Below are 9,931 nucleotides of genomic sequence, written 5' to 3' on the forward strand. Positions count from 1 at the left end.
ATAATCAATACATGAAGTTTCCTGCTTTATTACATCATCAATCAAACGTTTATTAACAATAAAAGAAAAGAAACCGATTCACGTTGTTGTTGTTTTTATTGAACTCAGTCGACGCTGAAATCCTCTTCAGTCTCAAACATGGAGGCAGGGGGAAGAGGGCGGGGCCTGCTGATGATGTCACCAACCTCACACTTTAGTTGACTCCTCCCACTGACACAAGGTTCTGAACTGAGGAAATGTGTCCACCTGGAACTAGAACTAGAACCCAGACTTGGAGGACTCATTCTGGACTGGTTCAGAGTGGTGGTCCTGGGTCTGGACTGGTTCAGAGTGGTGGTCCTGGGTCTGGACTGGTTCAGAGTTGTGGTCCTGGGTCTGGACTGGTTCAGAGTGGTGGTCCTGGGTCTGGACTGGTTCAGAGTGGTGGTCCTGGTTGAGGACGATGGTTCATCAGGTCGATCGTTCTTGAGAAACAGAAGGACGAGGTTCAGTCAAAGGTCAGGGGTCAGAGGTCAGAGATGATGTCATCATTTACCTGATCAGCTGTTTCTCTTTTCCTCTTCCTGTCTCAACACAGAAGGTCAAAGGTCATGCTTTGTTTTGACTGAAATTTTATTGTGACATTTTTAAACAAAGTTCACACCGGTTGTTGTTGTTGTTGTTGCCATGGAGACGTCGTCTGTCCTCCGTCCCCTCTCCCTGATTGGGCTCTGGCTCTGGCTCTGGCTCCGCCTCTGGCTCCGCCTCCACAGGTGCATCCAGGTATTTGCTCCAGCGGCTCGTCTGAGTCAGCTCACCGTCTTCCTCCCTGTCTTCATCTTCACCCTCCTCTCTACTGTTCTCACACACACACATACCTACACATCAGCTATCAATCAAACAAGCTGTGGTGCATTGTGGGAAGGTTGGTTACCATAGTGACCAAGTGCTTTGCTCCTCCTCCAGCGTAGCTCCTCCCCTCGCAGCGTTTAGTTTCTGAACGTGACGTCTGCAGTCGGCCGCTGAGCCACGCCCAAACTCCTTTAAATCAATAAATAAATATTCATTAAATGGAAAAAAATATTTATTTTAATGACAGATGAATATATTATTAGTGCGTAATGAAATTAAATAAAGAAATATTTCAAGTATTTAGGAAGTACATAATTCAAATTGTCACGTGACCTTTAGCAGCGACTGCTTCTCTCCACAAACTCTACAGCTCCACCTGGTGGTCGCCTTCTTGACCTGAGAAAAACAATCATGTGACAAGTGACTTGTCTTTTCAGTGTGAGACATCACTGAATAAACTGGTGCCTCAGAGGTCAAAGGTCAGTTTGAGAAGAAAGAAAAACGAATGGAACCTGAAACATTTCCTGATTTTAGGAAAAAAAGGCATACTATATAGGGCCCTATGATTTCCGTGTTAACGGAATCGCGAACGGAATTGCGGAATTGGCCAATAAAAACGGAATCTAATGTAAAACGCGGAATATCGCGGAAATTGACATAATGTGACTGAAATGCTGTGATCGTGAGGAGAAGGAACGTTTGTCTGGAGAAATGTTACGGGGAACGCTCGTTCGTGACACCACCCGTGCATCTCCTCACAAACACTCACCCGGCCAGAGTCTCCCCCAGTGCGTGTTGCTTGTTTATTTACTTTATATACACTTTTTTTTCTAAACCGCGGAACAAGTGCACTGCGCCCGCATGTAACCGGCGAGCGTCTCCTTGTCCAGGTGCCGATTGAAACTCAAGTCACACCATCAAATACGCGATTATTACGGTTATATTGTTATTGTCAATTAAGATGTTATATTTAGGAATGCACCGATAATTCGGTGGCCGAACCACGGCGAGCAAACTGTGGAACATCACCTGTTAAATGCTGGAAAGTCTCTGCGCAAAAGTGAAACTTATGAACTCACCGCGACTTTCACTTCACACCAGAGAACATTCTCTCTTTGAACAGTTAACTAAAGACATCGGCTCATCTGATGCATCTGTTATTCCCTTAATTGCAGAGTTGTAGGGTTAAAACTGTGTGTAGAGAAATGATCCAGATGGATACGGAGAAGTGGACGGCGCAGGAGAGGGCGAACAGTACAGTGCAGGGGCGGTGCGCAGAAATCCGTCTGCACCAGATGAGGGGGCCCTTTTTTATTTATGTTAATTATTTTTCTTTTAAATGTGACCAGCATTGCATGGCTTGTTTTAAGATTCACTGGCATTTACTTAATTAGGATTTAACTTAAGTGAAAACAATTGAACAATTGAGAAGTTAGTGGATTCAAGAAGAATTTCAGTGGACGTTTTATTCACTGACACAAAAAGCACACATTCTATGGTGGTAAAGTAAGTATAAAAGGTAAAAAAATTGAATAGAAAAAATTTTAGACGGAAAAAATGGAATTCTAAAAAATTAAAACGGAAAAAACGGAATTTGGAGAAAAATAAAACGGAATTTGGAAAAAAATAAAACGGATTTCATAGGGCCCTATTCAACACAGCTCAGTTTAAATACTGTAGCAGCACAGGATGAAACTCACCATGATATGTCATGGTTTGCCCACAGGAGGGCAGTGTTCAATATTAATTATATATATCATATATTAATTATTTTCCATGCAATTCAATACTTGTCCACTAGTGGGCAATTTAAATACTTTTAGATCACAAGTTGTATTTCACCTTAAATGTAATCTCAAATTTAGCCACTAGAGGGCAGTTGAAATAAGTCAATTTCCATAAATTAAATTTGAGCTTGCATGTAATGATATGTTTGTCCACTAGAGGGCAATTTGAAGAAACCACCTGCCATAAATCAGATTTGACCTTACATGTAATAACACCTTTGTCCACCAAAGGGCAGTCTGAAGAATTTAGCATCCATAAATCAAATGTGACCCTCTTTGTAAAAACACATTTGTTCACCAGGAAGCTGTTCCACCATGTGAACCAATCCATTACCCATAATGCTTTGTGAAAACTTAAAAGTGAAGAAAACAGTGTCTTTTGTCTAAAATAAATCACATTTTGACTGTGAAACATTTGACAAAAGATGGTAAAACAGTGTCAAAAGTTTGTGATACATATTTCTGTAATAATTCAAGTTTTATCATTTAATTCTTTACCAGCACCATAAGTGATAAGACTTTAGTGGAGGTTAAATACTCTGTCATTCTCCAATGAATGAAGTTCAATGCAGCTCAGTTTAAATACTGTAGCAGCACTGGATGAAACTCACCATGCTCTGTCATGGTTTGCCCACACGAGGGCAGTGTTCAATATTAAATATATATATTATATATTTGTCATGAAATGTAATACTTGCCCACTAGTGGGCAGTTTAAATGTCTTCAGATTACAAGTTATATTTCACCCTAAATGTGATGTCATATTTAACCACTGGAGGGCGGTTCAAATAATTAAGTATCCATGAATTAAATTTGAGTTTGCATGTAATGATGTGTTTGAGGGCGGTCTGAAGAATTTTGGAGCCATAATTAAGATTTGATATTACATGTAATGACACCTTTGTCCATCAGAGGGCAGTCTGAAGAATCCAGCAGCCATGAATCAGATTTGGCCTTAATTGTAATGTCAAACTTGTCCACTAGAGGGCAGTTGAAATAATTAAGTATCCATGCATCAAATTTGAGCTCACATATAATGACATGTTTGTCCACTAGAGGGCAGTTTGAAGAACCCAGCAGCCATAAATCAGATTTGACCTTGCTTGTAATGTCAAACTTGTCCACTAGAGGGCAGTTGAAATAATTAAGTATCCATACATCAAATTTGAGCTTGCATGTTATGACATGTTTGTCCACTAGAGGGCAATTTGAAGAACCCAGCAGCCATAAATCAGATTTGACATTACTTGTAATGTCAAACTTGTCCACTAGAGGGCAGTTGAAATAATTTAGCAGCTATAAATCAGATTTGACATAACATATAATGATGTGTTTGTCCACCAGAGGGCAGTCTGAAGAATCCAGCAGCCAAAAGTCAAATTTGACCTTACATGTAATGACACCTTTGTCCACTAGAGGGCAGTCTGACCAATCCAGCAGCCATAAATCAGATTTGACCTTGCTTGTAATGTCAAACTTGTCCACTAGAGGGCAATTGAAATAATTAAATATCCATACATCAAATTTGAGCTTGCATGTTATGACATGTTTGTCCACTAGAGGGCAATTTGAAGAACCCAGCAGCCATAAATCAGATTTGACATTACTTGTAATGTCAAACTTGTCCACTAGAGGGCAGTTGAAATAATTTAGCAGCTATAAATCAGATTTGACATAACATATAATGATGTGTTTGTCCACCAGAGGGCAGTCTGAAGAATCCAGCAGCCAAAAGTCAAATTTGACCTTACATGTAATGACACCTTTGTCCACTAGAGGGCAGTCTGACCAATCCAGCAGCCATAAATCAGATTTGACCTTGCTTGTAATGTCAAACTTGTCCACTAGAGGGCAGTTGAAATAATTAAGTATCCATACATCAAATTTGAGCTTGCATGTAATGACATGTTTGTCCACAAGAGGGCAATTGAAATAATTAAATATCCATACATCAAATTTGAGCTTGCATGTAATGACATGTTTGTCCACTAGAGGGCAATTAGAAGAACCCAGCAGCCATAAATCAGATTTGACATTACATGTACCAACACCTTTGTCCACCAGAGGGCAGTCTGAAGAATTCAGCATCCATAAATCAAATGTGACCCTCTTTGTAAAAACACATTGGTTCACCAGGAAGCTGTTCCATCATGTGAACCAACCCATTACCCATAATGCTTTGTGAAAACTTAAAAGTGAAGAAAACAGTGTCTTTTGTCTAAAATAAATCACATTTGACTGTGAAACATTTGACAAAAGATGGTAAAACAGTGTCAAAAGTTTGTGATACATATTTCTGTAATAATTCAAGTTTTATCATTTAATTCTTTACCAGCACCATAAGTGATAAGACTTTAGTGGAGGTTAAATACTCTGTCATTCTCCAGTGAATGTAGTTCAATGCAGCTCAGTTTAAATACTGCTGCAGCACTGGATGAAACTCACCATGCTCTGTCATGGTTTGCCCACACGAGGGCAGTGTTCAATATTAAATATATATATATTATATATTTGTCATGATATGTAATACTTGCCCACTATTGGGCAGTTTAAATGCCTTCAGATTACAAGTTATATTTCACCTTAAATGTGATGTCATATTTAACCACTGGAGGCAGTTCAAATAATTAAGTATCCATGAATTAAATTTGAGTTCGCATGTAATGATGTGTTTGTCTACTAGAGGGCGGTCTGAAGAATTTTGGAGCCATGAATCAGATTTGACATTACATGTAATGACACCTTTGTCCATCAGAGGGCAGTCTGAAGAATTTATCAGCCATTAATCAAATTTGACATTACATGTAATGACATGTTTGCCCACTAGAGGGCAGTCTGAAGAATCCAGCAGCCATGAATCAGATTTGGCCTTAATTGTAATGTCAAACTTGTCCACTAGAGGGCAGTTGAAATAATTAAGTATCCATGCATCAAATTTGAGCTCACATGTAATGACATGTTTGTCCACTAGAGGGCAGTTTGAAGAACCCAGCAGCCATAAATCAGATTTGACCTCACATGTAATAACACCTTTGTCCACTAGAGGGCAGTCGGAAGAATCCAGCAGCCATAACTCAGATTTGACCTTGCTTGTAATGTCAAACTTGTCCACTAGAGGGCAGTTGAAATAATTAAGTATCCATACATCAAATTTGAGCTTGCATGTAATGACATGTTTGTCCACTAGAGGGCAATTGAAATAATTAAATATCCATACATCAAATTTGAGCTTGCATGTTATGACATGTTTGTCCACTAGAGGGCAATTTGAAGAACCCAGCAGCCATAAATCAGATTTGACATTACTTGTAATGTCAAACTTGTCCACTAGAGGGCAGTTGAAATAATTTAGCAGCTATAAATCAGATTTGACATAACATATAATGATGTGTTTGTCCACCAGAGGGCAGTCTGAAGAATCCAGCAGCCAAAAGTCAAATTTGACCTTACATGTAATGACACCTTTGTCCACTAGAGGGCAGTCTGACCAATCCAGCAGCCATAAATCAGATTTGACCTTGCTTGTAATGTCAAACTTGTCCACTAGAGGGCAATTGAAATAATTAAATATCCATACATCAAATTTGAGCTCACATGTAATGACATGTTTGTCCACTAGAGGGCAGTTTGAAGAACCCAGCAGCCATAAATCAGATTTGACCTCACATGTAATGACACCTTTGTCCATCAGAGGGCAGTCTGAAGAATTTATCAGCCATTAATCAAATTTGATGTTACATGTAATGACATGTTTGCCCACTAGAGGGCAGTTTGAAGAACCCAGCAGCCATAAATCAGATTTGACCTCACATGTAATGACACCTTTGTCCATCAGAGGGCAGTCTGAAGAATTTATCAGCCATTAATCAAATTTGACGTTACATGTAATGACACCTTTGTCCACTAGAGGGCAGTCGGAAGAATCCATCAGCCATAACTCAGATTTGACCTTGCTTGTAATGTCAAACTTGTCCACTAGAGGGCAGTTGAAATAATTAAGTATCCATACATCAAATTTGAGCTTGCATGTAATGACATGTTTGTCCACTAGAGGGCAATTGAAATAATTAAATATCCATACATCAAATTTGAGCTTGCATGTTATGACATGTTTGTCCACTAGAGGGCAATTTGAAGAACCCAGCAGCCATAAATCAGATTTGACATTACTTGTAATGTCAAACTTGTCCACTAGAGGGCAGTTGAAATAATTTAGCAGCTATAAATCAGATTTGACATAACATATAATGATGTGTTTGTCCACCAGAGGGCAGTCTGAAGAATCCAGCAGCCAAAAGTCAAATTTGACCTTACATGTAATGACACCTTTGTCCACTAGAGGGCAGTCTGACCAATCCAGCAGCCATAAATCAGATTTGACCTTGCTTGTAATGTCAAACTTGTCCACTAGAGGGCAGTTGAAATAATTAAGTATCCATACATCAAATTTGAGCTTGCATGTAATGACATGTTTGTCCACAAGAGGGCAATTGAAATAATTAAATATCCATACATCAAATTTGAGCTTGCATGTAATGACATGTTTGTCCACTAGAGGGCAATTAGAAGAACCCAGCAGCCATAAATCAGATTTGACATTACATGTACCAACACCTTTGTCCACCAGAGGGCAGTCTGAAGAATTCAGCATCCATAAATCAAATGTGACCCTCTTTGTAAAAACACATTGGTTCACCAGGAAGCTGTTCCATCATGTGAACCAACCCATTACCCATAATGCTTTGTGAAAACTTAAAAGTGAAGAAAACAGTGTCTTTTGTCTAAAATAAATCACATTTGACTGTGAAACATTTGACAAAAGATGGTAAAACAGTGTCAAAAGTTTGTGATACATATTTCTGTAATAATTCAAGTTTTATCATTTAATTCTTTACCAGCACCATAAGTGATAAGACTTTAGTGGAGGTTAAATACTCTGTCATTCTCCAGTGAATGTAGTTCAATGCAGCTCAGTTTAAATACTGCTGCAGCACTGGATGAAACTCACCATGCTCTGTCATGGTTTGCCCACACGAGGGCAGTGTTCAATATTAAATATATATATTATATATTTGTCATGAAATGTAATACTTGCCCACTAGTGAGCAGTTTAAATGCCTTCACATTACAAGTTATATTTCACCTTAAATGTGATGTCATATTTAACCACTGGAGGCAGTTCAAATAATTAAGTATCCATGAATTAAATTTGAGTTTGCATGTAATGATGTGTTTGTCTACTAGAGGGCGGTCTGAAGAATTTTGGAGCCATGAATCAGATTTGACATTACATGTAGTGACACCTTTGTCCATCAGAGGGCAGTCTGAAGAATTTATCAGCCATTAATCAAATTTGACATTACATGTAATGACATGTTTGCCCACTAGAGGGCAGTCTGAAGAATCCAGCAGCCATGAATCAGATTTGGCCTTAATTGTAATGTCAAACTTGTCCACTAGAGGGCAGTTGAAATAATTAAGTATCCATGCATCAAATTTGAGCTCACATGTAATGACATGTTTGTCCACTAGAGGGCAGTTTGAAGAACCCAGCAGCCATAAATCAGATTTGACCTCACATGTAATAACACCTTTGTCCACTAGAGGGCAGTCTGAAGAATCCAGCAGCCATAAATCAGATTTGACCTTGCTTGTAATGTCAAACTTGTCCACTAGAGGGCAGTTGAAATAATTAAGTGTCCATACATCAAATTTGAGCTTGCATGTAATGACATGTTTGTCCACTAGAGGGCAATTGAAATAATTAAATATCCATACATCAAATTTGAGCTTGCATGTAATGACATGTTTGTCCACTAGAGGGCAATTTGAAGAACCCAGCAGCCATAAATCAGATTTGACATTACTTGTAATGTCAAACTTGTCCACTAGAGGGCAGTTGAAATAATTTAGCAGCTATAAATCAGATTTGACATAACATATAATGATGTGTTTGTCCACCAGAGGGCAGTCTGAAGAATCCAGCAGCCAAAAGTCAAATTTGACCTTACATGTAATGACACCTTTGTCCACTAGAGGGCAGTCTGACCAATCCAGCAGCCATAAATCAGATTTGACCTTGCTTGTAATGTCAAACTTGTCCACTAGAGGGCAGTTGAAATAATTAAGTATCCATACATCAAATTTGAGCTTGCATGTAATGACATGTTTGTCCACAAGAGGGCAATTGAAATAATTAAATATCCATACATCAAATTTGAGCTTGCATGTAATGACATGTTTGTCCACTAGAGGGCAATTAGAAGAACCCAGCAGCCATAAATCAGATTTGACATTACATGTACCAACACCTTTGTCCACCAGAGGGCAGTCTGAAGAATTCAGCATCCATAAATCAAATGTGACCCTCTTTGTAAAAACACATTTGTTCACCAGGAAGCTGTTCCATCATGTGAACCAACCCATTACCCATAATGCTTTGTGAAAACTTAAAAGTGAAGAAAACAGTGTCTTTTGCCTAAAATAAATCACATTTTGACTGTGAAACATTTGACAAAAGATGGTAAAACAGTGTCAAAAGTTTGTGATACATATTTCTGTAATAATTCAAGTTTTATCATTTAATTCTTTACCAGCACCATAAGTGATAAGACTTTAGTGGACGTTAAATACTCTGTAATTCTCCAGTAAATGTAGTTCAATGCAGTTCAGTTTAAATACTGTAGCAGCACTGGATGAAACTCACCATGCGCTGTCATGGTTTGCCCACACAAGGGCAGTGTTCAACATTAAATATATATGTTATATATTAATTATTTTCCATGCCATTCAATAGTTGTTCACTAGTGGACAATTTAAATACTTTTAGATTGCAGGTTGTATTTCACCTTTAATGTTATCTGAAATTTAACCACTAGAGGGCAGTTGAAATAAGTTAGTATCCATAAATTTAATCTGAATTTGCATGTAATCTTATGTTTGTCCCCTAGAGGGAAATTTGAAGAAACCACCAGCTGTAAGTCAGATTTGACATTAGCTGTAATAACACCTTTCTCCACCAGAGGGCAGTCTGAGGAATTCAGCATCAATAGATCAAATGTGACCCTCTTTGTAAAAACACATTGGTTCACCAGGAAGCTGTTCCACCATGTGAACCAACCCATTACCCATAATGCTTTGTGAAAACTTAAAAGCGAAGAAAACAGTGTCTTTTGTCTAAAATAAATCACATTTTGACTGTGAAACATTTGACAAAAGATGGTAAAACAGTGTCAAAAAGTTTGTGATACATATTTCTGTAATAATTCAAGTTTTATCATTTAATTCTTTACCAGCACCATAAGTGATAAGAC

The 9,931-nt window shown here is 38.3% G+C and overlaps 1 protein-coding gene across 2 annotated transcripts in view; it reads left to right on the forward strand.

Moving 5' to 3' along the window:
- The window catches only part of sqstm1 (sequestosome 1), a 3,538-nt gene extending 3,467 nt beyond the window's left edge, over window positions 1-71 (forward strand). For both annotated transcript variants that reach the window (XM_083906444.1, XM_083906443.1), the window contains exon 8: window positions 1-71. This exon is cut by the window's left edge and continues 207 nt beyond it. The gene's annotated coding sequence lies outside the window, so the exon portion shown is untranslated.
- Window positions 72-9,931: the final 9,860 nt, after the last annotated feature.

The sequence above is a fragment of the Microchirus variegatus genome, assembly GCF_963457635.1.
Source record: "Microchirus variegatus genome assembly, chromosome: 19".
NCBI classification, from domain to species: Eukaryota; Metazoa; Chordata; class Actinopteri; order Pleuronectiformes; family Soleidae; genus Microchirus; species Microchirus variegatus.